A 23,907-nucleotide genomic window follows, 5' to 3' on the forward strand; every position below is an offset into this window, starting at 1 on the left:
GTCCGTCAATGTTGTGGTGAGTGGCTTATCTTTACCTACATATAAAACACTAGGTATGTGTTCTATCACTTAACATTGTTTTCCTACGGCTGGGCACAAGCTTCCTCCCTCATACGAAAGGTTTGTGCATTGATCACCATCCTAGCTTACTGCGTGTTGGCGATTTCATTCCTATGTTTGAATACCTAATTCTTTGAAATCTGATTTTGGATCGAATGTGCGATCAAAGTTACTACGATGGTTCCTGTTTTTTTCATAATATTAACATTACCAGAAGTGCATGATAGCAAGGTATAGGCGAGTGAAACAGGTCAACATGACAGAAACCACCTTGCGGTACATGTCGCGGGTTCGATCCCTGCGTACTTGACAGGTGTTGTGAGCCTGGGTATCTCTGTGTTTGTAACTCGAATATTTTTAAAACCCACTGCGATGCAACTGTTACATATGTCAGTGCGGGAATCGTTTTAAAAAAGATGTTGTTAAGCTTTTTATTTAGTGTAGCTACCATGGAACTCACTGCTGCCTGACATACGAAATTCTCCTTCTATTTCAATATTTAAGAGACGAGTGAAGGAACATTACCTGCCCTCTTAATTTATGTTGTTATTCTTGTGACACTATCTAGTATGTATTACCTATATTTTATCTTTGTTCTCCTATTCTTTTCCTTCAACCATAAATAATATAATATGTAATCTTATTATTCTATCTTGCAAATTTGTGCACCTATGTCTATATTTCTAATTTTCTTCTCCTTTCGCAGGTTTGCTGGAAGAGATTTCTTATAGAAAAAAGCAGTACCTTTGTATCATCATTGGCCTAGCCTTTTCCCAAGTATGTTGGGTTCGGCTACCAGTCCAACCGGTTTCAGCTAAGTACCAGTGTTTTACAAGGAGCGACTGCCTATCTGACCTCCTTAACCCAGTTACCTGGGCAACACGATACCCCTTGGTTAGACTGGCTGTCAGACTTTTTCAAGCTTCTGACTACCTGTAACGACTGTCAAAGATGTAGGAATAACAGCCGGGACCCACAATTTAACGTGCCTTCCGAAACATGGAGGAACTGGTTATGACAAAGACGGTCACCCATCTACAGACCAACCGCGTTTTCTGTGTACATAAATTGTTAAATAAATAAAACAAATAAATACATCGTATTAACACACAAAAGAAGCTTTCTGTTACATTATAAATCGACAACTTAAAACAGATATTTTATAAAAGCTATGTATTAAAATAATTGCTTCTGATAAGGGGTTATTATACAGGATACGGTACAGGAAGTAGCGCACAATTAAGGTGCTATTATCGTTAATTGATCGATGAATTTTGTATAATGGTCTCCGGTAAAGTGAAAAGTTACCGGACGCGTATCATAATCATTATAACATGAATCAATTTGTTTGTTCGATAAATGGAAGGCTTAATGTTTTTTATTGAAAAATGTTAATAGTTCCTATTCAGAATTTGATAAAGGTGAAAAATAAACGTTTTTGGGGATCCGCATGTGAATGTTAAAAACGGAATTTTATTGCAATCAATTCGTTAGTTCGTTTGTCTGTCTGGCTGTATCTCATGTCCTGTGATTGCTAGATCATATAATTCTTCAGAGATGCCTATGGTATCCATGGTTATTCATATTTGGATGTTAAATTTTCCAATTAATTTCTTAAAAAAAAAACATATTGCAAAATTACGTCCTTTAAAAAGATCTGAGGTTGAATTGAAAATCCGATAAACCGTCATTATTCTTATAAAAAACTATCACATTTTCTCTTACAGTTTAAAATTAATTATATTATTATGTAGGGAATGTATTACAAGTATTCCACATAATATTTGGACACTTGACATCGGGCGCGGTGCTGCGGTTTGCCGAACGTACAATCGATTTTGTTGTATTGTATCCCCTTTTCATTTCCACACTCCTCAATACAACCCACATACATAGGTATATAATCAATTAATTAATGTTGTAAATCCATTATGTAGATGTAGAATGCGAGTTAATGCTGTATCACTGTTGTTTGATTTCTTAATAGGCTATCAGCTCAATCGTGTAATCATTTCAATTTCATGGAGAGAGGGGTTAGTATTCCAGAGCTTTCAGTTGTTAGATCGTTATTTAAATAATACTGAGTTTTATTTCTATGAAATGGGCAGTAGAAATGTTGATATAAAATTTACATGCGCAGTTCCAAAACCAGTACTTTTTTGTACTCATGTAACAGTATCGGTAATATTACCAGTACAAAAGAATCTTCAATTGCAGTTCATGAGAGGAATAAGAATGAATCTTTTGCCCTCTAATAGGCATTAAAAGGTAGAAATAAGAATGCAATGAACCATCTTTGAATAGTATCACCGATTGTTCACAAAATGTTAATAATATTCCACATATTCCATATTTTTAGCTTAAAACTAATTAAGGCCTATTTTATGAGTACTAAACAACTGATTGACATACAAAATTACATCCAGGCACAAATTATCACTCACCAACGAAACATTAATGAGTGGGAATAGAACCCACTTCCCCAGTCATAGCAGTCAGGACCCTTAACCACTAGACCAACAAACCCGTCAAAATTTACACACATCCATCCTAAATTCAAATAAAATCCATTGAATATTTGAACTCACTCTGTGTTAGCATCAGAGTTGAACGCACGCATACTGATTGGAGCTTTGTCGACAAGATTCTCTTCGTATTCACATCGTTGTACTGGATATTGTTCAGCCATAACGCACGAGTGCAGGGTTTAAGGATAAAAATATGAGGCGTTTGGTCCGTACATCGCGTTTTGGTTATGTTAGGAGCTAGAGTTGAGTTAAAGGTAGAAATTATTTTTTCGGATGACCATAGTAGCCACGTGCGAGTAAGCCGTTGTCAAATAATCATGAATTCGAATCACGAAATTATAATGACGATTTGTCTGTTGCGAGAATCGAACTTTTCCAATAATGACATTCATGGCTGCCTCCAGGTGTGGAAAGGGTTATTTTTTAGGCTTATATGTAGTTCTCGTTTCTAGTACATTTAGTAGTTTTAATTGTATTCATCGTCACCTGTCTTTTTTAACAAGACCCTCCTCATTGAGTAGATAATTTTGATAATTGACTACTTCTTATTAGTACGACAAATGTTACTATCCTTACATTTTCCACAATAATGAGAGACTAGAATACTACTTTAGCTTCAATTATATTAGTAAAGTATAATTACAAATGAAGTTAACAAGGAGGACAAATAATAGGCGACTCCACTCATCGGTGGCCAATCACAACAGCCAATCACAAAAATGAATCTTATTCCGTTGACATAAAGGTGCGATCTTTAAGGTACAAATACACCACAATTCACATGCCAATAAATAGAGTGAATCCTATATCTTGGTAATAAGGGCACAATTTGCGATAACTGCTGGTGTTTGGTCGACTGTATCTAAGGTAAGTTTTCGATATCCCATTACGTAGCTTGACATGGAAAGGGCGTGGGAGCGAAGACGCCAGAGGGTCATTACGACCAATATTCTTTGTATTTAATTTGCAGTCCCCAGAGTTCTATTGTAAGGGATAGTTGTTGTCTGCTTGACAACTACTCGGGTTAATAATTTGGTCGAAGGAGCAAAGAAACTAAGAATGGCGACGGTATTGAAAGACTCGTATTTTCTTTCCATGTAGACTGAGGCTATTTTTAGCGGTAAGGCATTTTGAAGTTTGAATTTATTAAATATTTCGATGTTTGATTGTCATAAAAAATACTTTTGTTTATCTTGAATTGGTAAATGATTCTTCATTAAATGATTGTTTTAAGTCAGTAAAGAAACATGAAAGCAACAATAAAATTAAATCACCCTACCACCACCACCATATACGGGCCTACTTTTTTGTGTTTTACATACGTTTTGTAAAATAAAAAAATCCCTTTATTTGTACTGAATTAATTCATAAAAATTTCACACACGAGTAATCCTAAAAATCTCTCACCATCAATTACATTTACATACAAAAAGCCCACACGAAACAAGAACAAGAACTTTTCCGTTTGTTTTCTGAGTAATTTTTAGGTAGGCAACTGTAATGTCATCGGTAAGTGACAGACGGACAGACAGACGCGCCTTCTACTCCGCAAAAGAGTGCTTTTACTTTCCCAATCCACTAAATTATTCACTCACTCCAGTTTTTTTGCGTCTCTCCTAAATTCATATTCGCATAAGGGCGCGCATGCATTGGCCGTTCAAACAAGATTTAAATATTTAATCATCGACAAAAAAAGGGACATTTATGACGCTTGTATGGCCCAAAAACGTTTACTAAGGTAAACCGCTTAACCTTTTATGAAAATACTGACTGGGCACCGCTGAAAATTATGCTATCAGATACGAAGCATAATGGGTAATTTGGTAATTTTGTTGAATAAAATATGTATGAAAGGGGAGAAAATAGGCCTTCCATTCGAAAATGAAACCAACAATAATAAAGTATATTATCGTTTCTATGTGAAACGCTAGTATTTGTGTATTTTCATCAAAATATAAGTGCTCAAAGAAATGTGAAAGTATTTTTTTTCTATTTATCAAAACAACATTTAAATGTCAAATTCAAATTAATACTTTATCGTTGTCTTACGTCATTTTCTATATTCGAACGTACTTCCAAATATTGTTGTGTGTTGGTATTCTTTTGTTTTTAATTAGTAGTCCAATAAAATGTCGATGTTCATAACAAGCAAAGAGGTCCTTTATGTCCCTAGCCTTACTTAACACAGATGTTGCCAAACAAATTGACGTCGGCAACTTTTGAGAATTTCACCGAGCAGACTAAAAAAAATACTTTCGAAGAACAGTCTTTTACTCATCAAAGAAAGTAGCTAAATGATTCGAGCGAGATTTTAATATTAAAATATTTATTAAATGAGTTCCAACTTCCTCTTAGGGAATTAATTATGTCATTATATAAAGTGAGAGGTTTGGTAATTGATTCTGGGGTATTTTGTGACTTCTAGCAATTAGATAATTGTAATTTATATCAGAAGTATTTATGCGCGAAGATAATAATATATGATCTACGTGAGCTTAATCAACTTATAAAGGGGCTGTAGATTAAAAAGCATTAAAATTTATTTGAAAATGCGTTGTGGATTATTGATGTTGATGAGAGAAAAAAAAACATTAAAAGAAACTTTAGAGTAAATAATTTACTCAATTTCTTTAACATTTCTGCCTTAATCAGCTAAGAAGGCTTAACAAAAGTGGGCCAGTCTTATAATATTATTGTTAAAACAGTTGAATACGCATTCTCGGTGAACATTTCGAGTTTTATGTTTACGTTCACTCCCTCGGCAAACAACGAAATGTTTCGAAAACTTTTAATGGCGATCAAACAATCGTTTCATTCGTTTTTGGCCGGCGCGGCGCCCGGCGCGGACGGGTTGCAAAAATTGTATTTAAACATTTTCTATATAACACTCCATTTGCTTAATGCTGTCAGTTGTCGCGTTTTGAGTACAATTAATGGATTCCTTTGTTGATGTCATGCCAATTACTGAGTAATCATCGAAGTATTTGCTTTTGTGGAGTTTTTCGTGAAAGTTTTGGAGGGTTATCTATATCAAATGTTAACAGAATATAATAGAAAGTAATGTTATAGAGGTATTAAGAAGAACTTATATTAAAGCTGTCTTTTTAATTTACTTAAAAAAATATAAGTTTTTCAACATACCCTTCCTACCTTCTACTTCTACCTTCCTATAACATTTTTATTCGTATTTTTTTTTTCAGTAAACAAAATAAGTTACAAAACAGTCAGTTGTCTACTTTAAAAATGCCACAAATGTCCCTGACAACAAATAATTTTAACTCAAATCATCCATTCTGATTAGAGACGTAAACAAAACCCCATGAGAAGTACCATCATAGTCTATAATAAGAAAATAAAACAATATCCAAAGAGACGCTCAAATATTAATATCACTCACTTTTATGGTTACTCATATAAATTTTACGGGCATTTTACGGCGTGTCCGCATCTTAATGTCCCACCCTTATTAATTTTTCATGATCGAATATTAATATATTATTTGATAGTAATGTGGTTTATGGCTCTTCGTAGATTCTTATAAAATGTTAACTTTACCGTATTTTCTTTTGAGCTTGTCTTCCATCTTCTTGGGATATTCTGCTGAACACATAAATCCAAGATGACCTCACGCGCTACTAGCGCCTCTAGCGGGCAATTGGTTACTTTAATTGTTTGTTGTTGTTCACATTCATTCACTCTTAAATAATGATCTTATGTTTTCTATTAATAAAACAACAAGAAGACTTTATTATTTGAGCCAAAAATAGCACTTTAAGCAACCGTTTAAATATAATTATTTACGGTCCAAATCAAAACTACTTAGATAGAACACGAAATAAAACCTAAATATAAGATAAAGAACTTAAATATATCTTATCTAATTCAATACTAAGAACATAATAAATTAATATTCCCGAAATACCTCAGACATATTTTTGCGGGTCTAAATAGAATTCGTTGAATCAAAATTGTAAGAGAGGAGCCATCTTTAGAATTTGGATTAATATTTACAATAAGCATGGAAAGATTGCGGCCAACTGAATATAACAAAGAAACTGGCAAAGAAAATCCGAACGAAAAGCAAATTACTTTTCTGAATGCATAAAATAAATTCTAAAGGTACCTTCGTTGCTTTTTGGGTGGACAATAAACTGCACGCGCTCTGTCATGGCTCTCCGTGGGTCCTTCTTGAGAAGTAAATTTAAGACTCCTCAACAATATTTTGAGCTGACTGGCAGTGTGTGGCAATAAATTATGTGTGGATATGGGTTGTTGAAGTGTAGAAGTTTTGTTCTCAATTTGAGTCGCCGAAAACAAATGATGTTTCAAGTTCGTCTTAAGATTAACTCATCTGTGCGCGCGGCTCTGTGTGTGATTGACAGCGGTTGTTTTTGTTTAAGAGATGATTTGTGTGAGAGTGACGCAGAAATAAGTTGTATTAGTGCACAATATCACTGTTTATTTACAAAAGATATCCACGTAGCGCTTTTCAAGTAGATGTTTTCAAACACCAAGTAAAGAATTATATCACGGTTTTCCATTGGGTGTTTGCGTAAAAAATCTAATTAGTCCGCCACATAGATTTCATAATATTAGGTAAATGAAATGAATAAAAAAATAAGATTAAATTTGGTATCGAAAAGTGGCTCAGTTTTATAAAAATCTATTCCAGGCCGGAGTTTCTTTTACTTATACTGTACATATAATACCTTGTTGAAATGAATAAATTACTTTGGCACTACGTTTCCATATCTAACTGGAAATTATCAAACTGGCTGAGGTATGTCATATTCATAATGTTCCTTCAAATCATTATAATAAACCATTAAAACTATGCACTTTCTACATTCTCAACTCAACGATCCCATATTACTTTCAAAGTGTATGCAAAATGCAGGCTATTGCGAAACAAATTAAAGAACATTATTGACAGCTAGATAGACAACTGACTGTTTAAGCTCCTTACCCTGTATTTTGCCGCCCTGAATAATTCATTCAAAAGAGGGTGCGTGAACAAATTTACCGGAAGCTTCTAATGTTACGAGACGAATAAAAGTTTTCTCTGCCTTTTAATTTCAATGTCATTACGGAGGTTGTCCTTAAATCTTTGAATTTCTTTCTTTTTAAATAGGAATGCTAGTTTATTCGTCTTTTTTCGCCTTCGTCAGGCTTTTACTGAATTATATTTATGAATGCATGGGTGACTGTATAAGATAATTATAGTGCTATCGTATTTGCAAGATTTTTATAGTGTGAATTTATGTCATTTAATAAGAATGAAGTCGTAAGTTATCGCGATATTCTGAGTTTATCCATTCGTTGAAATTAGTTTTGGATCTAAATCAATTTTTACAATAACAGTCTGTGATTCTAGTGATTATCTAAAAACATTTTCAACATAAAATTCCCAATCAATCAACCCAATTCCCAGTTTTTAATAGGCCAACTAAGTTCACTAAACTTTACAACCAAACAGGGCATAAAATCAAAACAGTTTAATAACAGCCTGTGACCAATAAAGGGACAAGGGACGAATAGGCCCGGAGGTGTTTGACTGGGTACCTATGCCCTGCGTCACTGCACTTCCACTTTTAATAAGTACACAACCCCTCTTTAATATAGCGAGCCCCTAGGGGACCCGAGACCCACGTACAATAGGGTCCCGTAAATTTCTTGCAGTGTTTGTAACTGTGATTTTTCCGGCACCAGAATTTAATAATTGCATTTCTGTTGTTTTAGACGTTTTAAGTTACGTCATTATGCTTCGTTTCGTTTGAGGGTTAGATCGTGGATGGTTTTTAATTGATGTGATTGGGGCTGTTAAGTGAAAGAGGAGATAATTTTAATTTGTTTAGTAATTTTCTGTTAGAATTGAAATATAGTATCAACTGGTAAATCCAGATACTTAGCTGTATCCAGTTGAACTTTTACTGTTTAGCTGAAGCGATTCATGACTTATAGCCTGGTGACTGACAGACGGACAGTAAATCCTTAGTAATACGGTTCTGTTTCTTCTAGCAACTTTTTGATTATTTGTCAAACAATGATTTTTCTTGATGTAAAAGTTTATTGAAATTAATCTTTTTGCATTACAAATAAATGCTGCGTATTTGTTTTTTCAGTGATACCAACATTCCAAGCCTCACAATGAATTCACAGTTCACAGAAACGGAAATTTTCAACTAAAAAATCAAGATCTAGCTTTGGCCATAAAATATTAAATTCCGTACGCGGTATCCGTCACAATTGAGGACCCTTTGTGTTCGGATATTATTGGATTTGGTAACCGCGCCTTATTTTATTATTTGCTCACTTAAACGCAAACACACAAAGGAAAATGAAATCGATATTTTTATTTGAAAGCGATTGTGGTGTGGAAGATACGCTTGCGGAATAACTATGCCTGATGCTTTTATTGGTGAAAGAATGGATTTGTTTGGTTTTTCTATGGGAAAATGAAAGCAAAAAAATTGCTTTAAAAATGTTTTTCTCTTCTTTAAACAGAGTTTTTCGGTGAGTTTTTCTCAAAATTGTTTGAAAAATACTAGTTAAAGAAGAATTTTCTTTTGGTTTTTGTACTAGTTTGCAGTTGACAAAAACTATTCGTAAAATAATTTTTCGGAAACTCTTGATATTGACAGAAAAATTGTAATAACAATTGAATTTACTTCTAATAGTCACGTCCAGTTGTTGTCAATAAAAGCGAACTTTTCCCCAGGGAAACCTCAGCTGAACATAAGGTTTTATTAAAAAATATTTTACAGTAAATTATAGCTCTGAATAAACGAAGACTGATTTATTTTTTTGGTTTCTTATTTGGATTCTAGATCCAGAGAGTAAACAGGATCCTGTTACTAAGACTCTGCTGTCTATTTGGCTGTCCGTCCATCAGTCCGTTTGTCTGTGTAAAGGCTAAATTTGATGGACAGTGATAGTTTATTTCTGTAGCCTCTATAACAAAAAAAAAGAAAAAAGATTATTTTTTATATCAAATAAATTGGATATGAAAGTATTTAAAAAAAACTCAAGAACTCCAAACACCTGCCGTCAAAAATAAGAAAAACAACATCAGCCATATGATTAAAATATTTATTTCCTCCCCCTGTAGGGGAACGCCTTCAATCCAAAGTTTTAATGAGTAAATAACGAATCGTGATTCCAAGGAATTGCTCACTTCGCTTCACTAATCTCTATGAGGTGTTCAGATTCTTATAATAAAGTTCTAAAGTAATTATTGGTATCACCAGCCTGTAAACTGATTGCGTTTTGATCTTTTGACGAATTTCGTTTATGAAAAAAATGTAATTTTAACATTTGCCAGAGGTCCAATTTTTCTAGATTGATGATTCGTTTTTAGAATATTGAACCGTCGCTATTTCAAATAGGCATTCCTTTAAGATCAACTAGTCTAGATTTTTAGCTTTTTTACTGAAAGGTTTTCAGGGTTTTAACAAAAAAGTAGACAACGTGTCTATTTTTATGCTGATTAAGAATAAAGAAAAACCCAAGTCATTTACAAGGATGAGAATGACAAGTTGTTAGCATTAGAGGACGATTTTAAACAAATATTAATGTAAATATAATATACACAAACTAGACTGCATGAGACATTTCAAATCAAAGATCAGACTGTCACAAGTTTTCAGTAACACAAAAACAAAAATTGTTCCAATTTTTTATCAGTTTTCCTGATCGACCTCAATTGAAAACTGTCAGCTAGTCACAGTCGTGCAGGAAAATCCGTGAACAAAAGCTAGTTGTAAATAGAACAATAGACAACAGATTACACAGAGTATTCGAGAAAAGACCACCCGGAGATAATAGTTGCAACGAGCTCCGAATTCAGATTTCAAACTAGCCAAGTTTACGCCAAGCGGAAAAATATTTATTCATATCTTTTATGCAGACCATACAGTTTTATACGAAACTTTTCGATTTTGTTCTGCGAATTGCTCGAAAGTATTTTAAAGTCAATTTGTTTTGTCTTTTAACAAAATTAGTGCTTAAAATAATTGAAGTCTGACTCCTAGATTGGTTTCATTTTTGAAGGATACAAAAAATCTATCTCCATTAGACGAGTAAACTGCAGTTTCCTAATTTAATTTTCTGTCCCTAAACGTGATTTGAATCGAATATTTTTGCATTTTCTTTACATATTTGCAGAGAGTAGTATTAAGTTTGGTATTCAGTTTGACGAATATATATTGACCTATGTTGCTCGTAAAGCAATCGTGCCTAATCTCAATTCACTGCAAAAAAAAAAGCATCAAATTTTAAACAAAACGAAAATTATCCTCGAAACAACAGAAGATAAACTTCCAAAGAGTCTTAGAAAAGAGTTTTATTTTAATAACAACGGAGATCCTTCTAACAATATATTTGGGCGGGATGAGGCAGCAAGTTCTGGGTCTAATTAATTACTGTAACGTGGGCGACAACCCAAGATGGATGGAGGCGACAACTCAAAACAAAATGTCTGTTCGAACGTAGTGCATCCATTAATCACATCGATGAAGATTTTTTTCGACATTGTTTCGTAGTCCGGGGAGGAACTATCATTTGCAGAGGCAGTTCCAAGTGGCTTTGTCTGTTTGGTTAGGTTATTTGAGGACTTTTGTTTGGCAAGTTTGTAATTTGTAAGCCTGTTAAATTTTAGGATTTTTGTAATCAGAAGAAATATCGAATTTATTTATTTCGTATGTTTATTCCTATGAGGATTTTTGCCATATTATAATAATATGTCGTCATGGGAATATTCTCATACAAAACTGATAAACGCTAAAATAACAAATTATGCGGAATCAATGAATGATTCAATCCCGTAATGAGCAAAAGTCTGTGCCCAAAACTGGGATATAAACCGTTTGAAATTAATTTCGTTAGCGGTGGCAGATTTTCATCCGTGAATAATTCTCTATTAGCCATAATAAAACTAGTTCTCCAATTACGATAAAAAGAAACAAATTTTAAAAAAAACGAACAAAGAAAATCCCAACCCACTGAACAAAACCGCTATTAAAAAAACAGCGAACGGATTTAAACCAATTAACCCCCACTACAAATACGGAATCCTTAATGTGCGTCAAATGATCTGTGCCGTGCTAAATATTAACGAGAGCAAAGCTTGCAGTACTATGAATATTGCATTATCCGTTATAGGGCCGATACACAGCCAATTGAAATCGATAGAGGGTTGCAGGCGACACTCCGGCCGCTTGCATTATTTAGATATGTCTGTCTCGATGCTCTTTTGTGATCCAATCTTTGTTGAAGCTGTTTTGAAATTGGGAACACGGTTGTATCTTGTTTTGTAGTCTGCTTATTAATGTTAAGGTTAATTTATATCTATCTTTATTTTTTAGATAAATTTTAGGGTTTACGCAAAGGAAAACGAACTATTGATATTTAGGCTTTGTCTGTCGCCAGGCTGTATCCTATGAACTGGAATAGCATAGACGATTTAGTACTCAGTGTTAAAAAAATAAAGTTTAAGATACATTTATCGAATAATTAAACCTAACCTAACTAACCTATTAACTGCGCAAATAGTCTGGCCAAATCTTTTTCTACATTTAGTCAATAATGAGGATTCAAAGAATTCTCGAAAAGTGGTCTTCGTCTTTAATAATTTCTGTCGTTAGAGTAATTTTATTCTTGTTGAATTCCTTATTACAGTACAGAGTAATTAAATACCTACGACTACGGAGAAAAGCTTTGGTACTTTAAAATTAATTTCTATAATTAACTCTACGTAGTTAGTAGTTCTAGAGACCAACCTATCCAACTAATTAATACTTTTTGCAAACTCCACAAAGAGTCTAACAATGTTTTTCATTCCGAGTTCACCGCGAAAACACCGCAGCAAGCGAAACAGAAATAAAATAAAACGGGCAAGTGCGAGTCGGGCTCGGAACCAAGAGCGTTTCGTACAAGTAGACTAAAAAGAATATTTAAAAACATTTTTCATGCATAACCTGTATGTAGGTACCGTACATTAATAAAGTTTTTATGTTATTTTTAGCGGCAGCATGAATACTCGCAAATCATCTGTGAAAAATTACAACTTTCAACAATTACGGTTCTTGAAATGCAGCCTAAAAGCTGAACAGACAGAGAAGCATTATCAATATGGTTCCGTTTTTCGATTTGGATACGCAACCCTACAAAAAAGTAGGTTAGTGCTGTTACCTTTTACACTTTTTCCGTGGGGTTAGATATTCGCACGGCACCACCACTAATTTCCCTAGTTCTGTGGCCATCGATCAGTTAGAGAGACGGCCACCTTTCCGCGAAATACGGACTAGTCGGGACTGTTTACGGGTTTTTATTCCTGCAGCCTTTCGAGTTGAGTAAGCACAACACTATTCGCTTGCTACCGGTTTTACATCGCAAGGCTTGGTGGTGCGATTCAACGAATTTGTTTTATATTTGTGAGCTTTTGTGCCCTGATATCTCTTCGCTTTTGTAGTGTTGTGATCCTGTTACTGGTTACCGGTGACTTGATATTGATAAGTGAATGAAACGATACGAATTTATATGGAAAAGTATGGCCGATTCATGAATCCTATAATGTACTGTTTTAAAAAGTATTCAATCTTAGACTCCTACCCGGCAGATGCTATTTGCATATAAATTATTTCGATTGAATTTCAGCTGTAACAAAAGCATATTCGAGTAAAAAAGTAAATTAGTGGCATTTTAGGGTACACAAGTAATTGATTCATAGACCTACTAAATTTGTATACAAAATTTTAAACTTATCCAGAATATTATTCATTTATACCTATTATCTTAATAGACTAGAATATAACTCATTGAAAAACAAAAACAAAAATAGTTACTAGCCTAACCTATAGCGAACTAAACCATTTATATTATAAGCTATTTCATAAATACTCTCTGGACCCATTTAATAGACATTTTCATTACCTCCAATATTGATATAGACGTTTACTTAAAACAACAAATACCGTTACCTGAAAAAGCTTTTCCTGTAACAGTAATGGCGTAAATATTATTTGGTAACTAGCTGTGCCCCGCGGTTTCACCCGCGTGATTACGTAGGTCTCGTTCCCGATGCTTTTATATTATAATTGGGGGCGGTGATGGATCCAACAAATCACTATCGTAACAAAAGTCAGGATTACTTAACATGGTGGTAAAGTATTCTTAAATTTTCGGAATTAAAAAACGTTTTTTTTTTTAATTTGTTTCATAGCACATTTCTTGACAATAACAAGTAATTAGCGAAATCGGCCCAGTCGTTCACGCGTGATGTCGTGACCAAGGGAAATAGGGATTCATTTTTATATATAGATAATTGAGTACATTTTATATTCATGCGCCATTTTATTGGACATTCAACATTCGAGGCTATGCCACTTGACAAACCGTTTGTGACTGTACTCATGTGTGCGCGACTGTACATGTGGATGCTTTTAGCTGTAACGCTTTTAGATATAGGCAAATTTATCTGTATCGGTAAAATTGGAGTAGCAATAATGTTTGAAGTAGTGTAGTCAATATTTTTCGTTCGATGTATTTGACAAAGAGGTTTTTGTGACAAGTTTTATATGATACTAGCTGTGAATAACTCTTTCACTTTCCTAACTTATTTAAAAGGAAAATCTTCATCACCATCATCATCATCATCAGCCCATATTCGTCCACTGCTGGACATAGGCCATAAACGAGTTCTCGAGTAGAAACCGCGACTCGGAAAATGTAGTTTAAGACATCCTCGGTCACGATGGAATGATGATCTGCGCAAGATGGCTGGCAGGAACTGGATGCGAGCAGCCGAAGATAGATCTAGATAGCGTGCAATTGGCGATGCCTATGTCCAGCAGTGGTATAAAGAATGTATCGCGATAATTATTCCACTATAGCCTACATCGGAAAATGAAGAGATTTCATCTACAAAAACTTCAGCAAATAAGTTATAAGTTCTGTTTTAATATATCCTGTATGTATTTGCGTATTTCTAAGAAAACGAGAAAAAGACTTTTCCTCCGTAACCTACTCAATCAACGCAATAAAGATACTTTGACCTTGAAAAATTAGAGGTTACTAACCTATTGCCTTTCATTGGGATAGAATGCCTTCCCAACTAAGAAGGATAATAGTTCACTTAAATCTATTGGGCTTTCTTCGAAAATTATTACTGTCATAAAATTTTCTGACTGACCTGTTGGTCTAGTGGCCATGACTGCTACTGCGTAGATCGTGGGATCGATTCCCACCGAGGACAAATGTTTGTGTGATGAGCTTTATCATATGTTGTGTCTTAGTGAAATTTATTTATGATGGGTATGTATTTAGAAACATAAGTACGTTGTAGTTTTGCTTAGTTTAAGATAAGGTGGCATGGCAATAGGTATATGAGGGTTATGCAATATTATTATATTAATTGATACGTTCATTTTGCCAAAAGCATTACATTTAAGCTTGATTGCATAATCTATATCTATACTAATATATAAAGCTGAAGAGTTTGTTTGTTTGTTTGTCTGAACGCGCTAATCTCAGGAACTACTGGTCCAACTTGAAACATTCTTTTTGTGTTGAATAGACCATTCATCGAGGAAGGCTTTAGGCTATAAACCATCATGCTGCGACTAAAAGGAGCGAAGATACAATGGAAAATGTGAAAAAAACAGGGCGGGTATAAATCATAACATATCTTCTACCCACGGGGACGAAGTCGCGGGCAACAGCTAGTCATTACTAAAACTGTATATTGCTTAGTACGTCATCAGTGGAAATTAACTTGTGATTGAAGCGACAGCTAAGTTAATTATAATTATCGGTTTATAGAAGATTGCATTTCAGAGACTTCTGTTTCCTACTACTTGCATTTGAAGTAGGACTGTTGCTGTTGCAGAAGCGAGATGTCGATATTTGATGTGTTATACTTGTCTCTCTCATGCAACGTCTGTAGTTCTGATTGAGCTTGTGGTAAGTGCATTTTTCGATTCATTGATTTATGTTGAAACAATGCATTTGCCATAAAAAATATCCTTATCGACAGATACAGTTTGATATCTCGTAATAATGTAATAGGATTTTCGTGTAGCTATCGAAAGCCTATAAATGTCAGTTATGGTTCAAAATTCAACATATTTTTTGTAGAACTCAAAGATATAATCTGAATAAAAAGGTTTTTCTGCAATTTTCCCTGATATAAAATCTATGTTTGACATAAGACAGCTTTAAAGCACTGAAAACACAGCATTACTTTTGTACTCCGAGCACTATAATTATAATTTCTAGATTTCTCACTGGATGCTTGAAAAGGATAGACCTGTCCAGTTCAATATGACAAACATCAACATTAACAACTTACATTCATGTTTCCCTGAAGCCAAATCCCTCGACAAAAATTCAAGTGAACAGCCACATGATGAGTTAAATCGTTTGGAAAAGCTTTCATTTAAAAACTCCTTTGAAACTTAAATCCTCGCATACGAATTCGATAACACAGCAGTTAAACGTTTATAAGGTTGTAAAAAATCTATTTCTGGGACCTCCGTACAATATTGAACAATATAGTTTTATTTCGGCGACGAGACATTCTGACCCGAGTCTCATGCATATTTTAAATAGAATAGCCAAACGGACCGCGGTGTTTTTATGTTTTCGCTTTAGTGCTGTTTGTGTGATGTCGACAACTGATTTTTTGACGTTTTTATTTTGTTCATAGTGTAGGCGATAATTAGAACAATGTTATGAAGAAATATCGATAATAACCATCGTCATCACCAATTTTCTATCCTTTGAAGGTCTTCGATTTGACGACAGTTGTTTGTTGAACGTTGAAGACAAGACTTACATACATATACGTATTATAAAAATACCTTTTGGGGCCTGATTATCACTCCGATTGAGTCAGTAACTAATCGGGATATCCCAATAAACAAAATTGAGTAAACCGTTTCAAAAACACTTTTTAAAAAGCAACGTTTCTTTTTCAATTTATTTTTAAAGCATCTTATTTATAATCAGCCATCTGCTAAATTTATCAGACTTACAAGAATATTTAAGTTTTATCACTTTCATTAAGAGCGATAATACCTAATTGAGTTTAAATGAGTTGAGTAGCAGTTGTTCGATATTTCCACGGTAGTTTAGCTTTACAAACTTGATGGAGTGTCGCTATCAATTGTCTTTCTCAGAATATTAACTAAGGGACTCAGCGTTTGGTTATTTATAACTTTAAGCTGATTTACTAAGATAAATATTTTGTGATTTCTTTCCTTTTTATTGTTATTTTACCCATATATGGAAACAAAGGAATCATATTTTTGGTCATTTGGCTGTGTTTCAGGACTCAGCCAGCCGGATACAAGAACATTTAACAAAACAATTTTGTATCCCTATATGTTCTATGGTACAAATTAAAAAACAAGTTAGTTAAGCACAAATACCCTTTACCCGATCTTTTTGTTAGTATTTGTAAAAAAATACTCTATTTATCTATTAAATGTTATATCCGTAACAGGAATACATAAACTGTGAGTATATCGCATTCGTGTCAGACGGAAGGACAGATGGACAGACAATTGGGCATCAGTAATAGGGTATCGTTTTCACTCATTCATACGATGGATTTGAATACATCAACTGTGAGTATATCTCATTAATAGTGTCAGATGGATGGACTGAAGGACAGATAATGGAGCCTTGGTAATAGGGATTCCTTTTTACCCTTCCATACAATGGACTGTGATGATGTTTAGCTATTACAGTTTAAGAGGTACAGACTGGTCAGACAGATGGACACGCGGCCAGGCTTAATATTCAATTCGGTTTTAATCTATCTGGTACCAAACCTTAAATTCAATATTTTGTATATATGTTATATATATACCAAAATCCGTAACATCATACAAGAAACACTTACCCAACACCTTTAAACAGGAGTACAAAAATCAATACACAGAAGGAACCAACGTTATGAGAAAATCTTAGTAAATTTCCCGTCTCGAATTCCAGTCTAGACTCGCTGTAGACTGTAATATGGCGTCGGCAAAGCCAATAGGAGGCAACACAGGACGGTACTGACAGACCATAATAATGTGATGCGCCCTTTCGACACCTCTCCACCTCGTGAGACGGATATTTTATTAGCTGTCGCGTTTTAAAGGGTGCTTATTTGGTAAAGTTATAATGTTTTGTATCTCTTAGATGCATATTTTTGTGTTAAGGGAGTTCTATATCGATAGGGGAAGTATTTTTCCACTAGTAGACACTATAGGCCAGTAAGGAGCATGGATAGCATTTTACTTGATGTTTTGTTTTGAAGGCTGTATTCTGCCTTTGTACTTTTCTTTTAAAAAACTTGTTGGTGTTGTAGGGTTTTCTGTTGCCGTTCTGCTAAGTGACTGTAGTTGTGATCGTCATTAATTTATAAATATTACAATGTTGTTTTAAATATTAATATAATCATCATCATGTCTTTCGAATAGTTTTCATTCAGTCTTATTCTTGTGAATAATCGACTAGCATTTTTCTTAATCTATCAATCAAGTTCATTTTAGCTAGTCTAGCTTTGTAGTTGTCCAGTGTCTGGCGATATAGCAATTCACTACTCACCTTGTTATTCTATTTCCATAAAATACCTCCAATCTATATTCTAGTAAACAAATAACCTCACTTAACCCACTGAAATCAGCATAGAAATAATAATGCTAATAACCAGTTCAATTCTCAAAATTAGCTTTGAATGTTATCTAAATATGGGAGTTTAGGAGTTATTGAAAACGCATTTATTACATGGTAAAGTTACATCGCGATGTAGCCATTGTTAGTTTTGAATAGGTCTCGTTAAGGGCTCTGAAATGGCCCTCGACTGAGTTACTCGGCCTATCCCTTTTGTTAGTAAACGAGCCCTTGATCGATCTCATAACAATGGACCAATTTCAATGCTAGTTCGGTGAGCTTATTTCGCGAACTATGTTTACGTGTTTGGTCCAAGTTATAATCGAAAATCATTAATTAAATGCTGTCCCAAGTGTTGAGAATTTATCGTCTGAATAAAGTTTATTATAATAATGAATGTTATAAAAATCATTTAGTCACTGAATATGAATGAAATGATTCGATTTTATTTTGCTAATTATTAAGAAGTTTAAAATATATTATTTTAAACTCGAACAAAATCCAACTCATCGTTAAAAATCAAATTTTCACACATTTAAAATTGTCTATTTGATATTGAAAACAATAGGCTTCAATTGCATGATAAATAACAAAATTCATATTTAGAAGTTTTTAGACTTCACCCATATAACATGGACACATAGTAAAAACGAATACCAAACAAAAAATACTTTTAGATTCCAAGACATTTAGTACCTATCTATAAAAAACGCTCGCGCTTATGACTTCCACATTAAATCCGTAGACAGGCCTAAGAAGATCTATATCTATTTGCTTGAGCTTAATGTATTACTAAGTTTAATCATCTAAATACGTCTTCGACTCTCACCTAACCTGAGGTTTTCGTGACGTCATCAACATCTTAGTATTGAACCTTAAGGCTTCTCGAACGATGCAATATCCGGTGTTTGGTGAACTTTATTACCATTATAAGAAGCGGGTTTTGTGTTTTTCATCTTGGGATCTTTTGGGCTACAGTTTTCAATGCACGTCATATTACGGTTCGATCTAATGGCGTATATACTAACATTGCATTGCACATTTTACAACTATGTTTACATAATAAAAAATATTTTAAGCAAAAAACCTTATGTGAAACAAAAAAGTGACAAAAAAAACTTATAATTATTGAATGATTAAACACCATGTAGCATTGTACAAAATAGATAGTCACATTTTTATTAGTTGAACTAGCTTATAGTTTAGTACAATTAATAAAAATGTGACTATCTATTTTGAAATTTTATACTGCTTATATACCTATGCCTGCTTGGATAGACATTATATGGGTATAATAACCAAAGCATAAGGCTGGTTATACAATCATCCTTGAGAACCATACGAGCCGATGTCGATGGTAAAAACTCCTGGAACGGAGACAAGAGTGAGGTGTTAGAATATCATTAAGTAGCGATGCTGTTTGATGAGTAGGCGAGCTCCGAGTTCAACCAGTACAGTTTTTGTTACACCGTCACCGAGCAGTGTATCATCGTCTTAAGCTCGGCAATGTTGCACTTGTCACAATTACCTATCAATTAATGGAAATTGGATTAGATTTGACTCTATTCGTATTCCTTGAAGCATTTTGCCAACATGGACAGTAGTGAGTGTTCCGTCCCGTACTGAATTTCTTATAGGCTCCCTGGTCGGCTATGAAACCAGCCTTATACTCTCAATCACATCAATTTTATAGCCAATAAATCTTAGAATAAAAAGCAAAACACTTAAGCCGTACACTTAGAACTATAAAACAGCGGAGCATATTATCCAAATTACTGTTCACAGTTATTAAGTTTAAATTGGATAACAATTATCTGAATGAAACGCCAATCAAGCCGCAGATGGGCTGTAATTAAGCGGTGGGCTAGTTAGCATGACAAACGGGTCGGCTCCCGTGCTGTTATTATACTATAGTGATGTTCCTATTCAAATCGAGTGTTAGTTATCGAGTTGATTGAATGTTTGAATCGATTGTTTTTAGTTTGTTGGTGGCGTTTGTGCTGATTTTAGTACTATTGTGTTTTAGTACTGTATGGTATAAAGGTATAAAGGTTGGTAATGAATCAGATAGTACGTCGTTTTTTTAATTTGTGCGTTTGGTTTATCTATAATACTTATTACTAATATATAAAGCTGAAGAGTTTGTTTGTTTGTTTGAACGCGCTAATCTCAGGAACTACTGGTCCAAATTGCAAAAAATCTTTTTGTGTTGGATCTCACCGAGGTAGGCTTTAGGCTATAAACCATCACGCTGCGACTAATAGGAGCGAAGATACAATGGAAAATGTGAAAAAATCAGGGCAGGTATAAATCATAACTTATATCTTCTACCCACGGGGACGAAGTCGCGGGCACAGCTAGTATTTTATACCTGCGTTTAGTTTTGTACATCCCTTCAATTACACTTTACACGGTTTTTTACACTTTTAGACTAAGCTTCGGTTACGAAATTCTGGATAATTTTTTTCATACTAGGTTATTTTTAATAGACCACTAGGTTCATTGAAATATAACCCAGTATGAAAAAAGTGACTCGTGGCAAAGCTAGCATCGTTCCAATGAAAAAAGACTGATATGTCCGGATTTTAGAATTTCCTATCCAAAGGTTAAAAACAGATCCCGTGTACTAAGATATCGATGTCGGTACATCTGTCACAAAACTGTATAATATATTTTGAATCGTGATGGACAGTTAAAATTATGATTTTCTGTTGCCGCTAAGAAATACTAACATGAAAGATCGACGATAAGCATTTCGATCAATTTTATTTGTCACCTATATACATACTACTTTCTCTTTAGTCTATTTATACGAAACCCTTAGCGTTACGAGTCTGACTGGCACTTGACCGGATAGGTGGAAACGCAATAGCCATGTACGATATATCATTAAAGACTTGCTAAGCTACTTATGATATGTAAATAGTAACTACTAGGTGCTAATTCTACATCATAGGGGTGTTTATAGGTAGAATTTTTGTGAATGAAGCCACAGATGGGCGGTATTAAGGCGGTGGGCTAGTTAGCATGACAAACGAGTTAGCTCCCGCGCTACGTTATTAAACGCAATAGTGATGTGCTTATGTAGTGAAGTGGATTGTAATCGAGAAGTGTTTGGGAATCGATTACTAGTTTTGATGCAACTTTTGTGTTGCTATTTATCTTTAGATTTAATTCTATTGTGTGTGTGTGTACTGTGAACTCCTAAACAGCTGGATTGAGTGTTTTATTTTTTAGGCGTTCGTCTAGATTTCATGGAAATTATGTTAATTTATTTCGATAAATTATTTCATGACATGTCTAAAACGATTTACGTCAACTTTAATATATATAAAAACTAATTTAATAAGAATTCAAATTTACATATGAGTTAATTTGTAAAAAACATGTTGAAATTCACTGCATCTTACAAAAAAAAAACCATTGAAGTATAAGAATATTGGATTACTATTAAAAAAAAACAAAATTAGGCTCGTATTGTACCACTTATGTGTCTCATCCCTTTACCTATGATTGTACCCTCTTTAAGCTGACTGGCGACCGGTTTACCGGAATACACGCTCTTAAATACCATTATTTATTAATAGTTAACGCTTCGTTTAGACGGCACTTTAAGTGGCATACCTGACATATTTAAGGCCACAGATGCTATTGATACATGGAGCAATGTCTGGTGTTTAACACGGTTGATTGATATGGGAATGTTTTTAAGTGGGAGCGAGTGTTTTGTTTTTTATTATGTAAGAGGTCTTATATGGCCTTCAAGCTGGACTGCTCTCAATGGCTAAACATGGAGCAATCGATGCGCTTTTGGTCTAGCCAGATTCAATACCCAACGAAAGTACAATGGTTTCCTTAAAACGACTTCCTAATTAATTTAATCTTTCTACGCGTTGATCAAACACGCGACACGTTTCGGCCACTGGGTACGGCTTGGTGACCTCTGTCTACCACTTCGATATCTGTTATTATCAGATTCTGATATTGCAACTAAATTGCAAATTAATGAGATACTTAAGTCCGAACGCAGGTATAACAGTTGCATAGAGTGCTACACAAATAAGCAATCATATACCACTCGATTGTACACACCAACTACTATCACTAATGCGATATACCAAAGGGCTCATAAATAATTTAGTTCTGCCCGAGATATGTAGTCGGAAATAAAAGTTATTCGTGTAGTGATGATGCATATAGCTACGCTGTTACACGCTCAAATGAAAGATATTACTGGCTTAAAACCTCCTTACAACGAGGGACCTGCCACCGTTTCGTAAAGTGTAATTATTACTGCTGTAGAAAGGAGAAGCCGCTCTATTCCGTGAATAGCGTTGTCCCGCTTGCACAATTTCAACAGTCTTATTCAAACCTCCTTAGAACGAGGGACCTGCCACCGTTTTTGAAAGTGTAATTATTGCAGCTGTGGAAGGGAGATGCCGCTCTGTTCCGTGAATAGTGCTGTCTCGTTTACACAATTGCATCAGTCTTATTATATAGGGTTGTGGTAGAACCCCAGTATTGATAAGTGTACCATATCGAGAGCAATTCAACAGATTTATCTAGATTGAAAGTCGTAATGGATTATCTGATATAACTTACTGACTTCTTTATGTAACTTGGTCTCTAGAATAACTTTGTAATAGTTTTGCATGTTTAATAAAATGTTATTGAAGTTAGAAATGGAAAAGAAGTTCGTGAGCTGTTTTGTTACTATAATACTACTCGATTTTCGTAACACGAAAATTGGTTTATTTTTTTATTTGTTGTAGTTGCTAGGGCTGTTATAAATCTCCGTAACGTGACCGAAACTATCACAAATCGGATTAAAGAATCCAAAATCGTAATAGATTAGAAAATTTACTACAATTTTGTGCAAGAAATACTTAATTATAAAAAATAATGGTAAACCCTTTAAATTTCTATAATCCATTTCCCTTGTTGTCCATTTTTAAGACTATTAAATAACCCCAAGAACCACACTTCTCAAAAAAGAATCCGCATTTTAAATTTCCTATCAGTACCAACCCTAACATCTACTTATGGCATATTAACCTCCTCAGAGTCGTTACTTAAACAACAGCAGAGGAAGATATTAGAAACTTATATTTTTTTAATTTGTTAGTTGTAGTGACTACTGAGAGAATTGAAATCAACGAGATAACCTTCAAGTTTATGGGCAATATTTGAAGCCTATCAGTGTTCATCTAACGTTCCGAGAGTCTACACGAGGTCCGCTTAAAATAAAAACTTATTGCTCTAGACATTGTTGTCATTTTGACAACCTGTGTAGATTATCTGTATTCCAAGTCAAGAAGTCGTCTGACAAAAATATGGAAGAACAAGGATTTTGCCCAGTCGTGGGACTTTCAAGCCAGCATTATCGTTAATTACAAGTGCGAGTATTAATTACAACGCAGGTACCGTTATATTAGTAGCCCCCGCACTCACATGACTACAAAAGCCGTATTCAAAACGCGAACGGCGATCAAAATGTCGCTTTCAAATATCATGATTGTTGTCAAGAGGAATGTAGAAAAATATTATACATTTTAGAACTTGAAATCGTCATATCATTAGAGTTTCCATAGCAGGTGTAAATTCGGTATCTTTAGCTTCATTTCTGGTTCGATTTTACCGAGCATTGACCTTGACCGTC

The sequence above is a fragment of the Trichoplusia ni genome, chromosome 11, assembly GCF_003590095.1.
Source record: "Trichoplusia ni isolate ovarian cell line Hi5 chromosome 11, tn1, whole genome shotgun sequence".
Classification (NCBI taxonomy): Eukaryota; Metazoa; Arthropoda; class Insecta; order Lepidoptera; family Noctuidae; genus Trichoplusia; species Trichoplusia ni.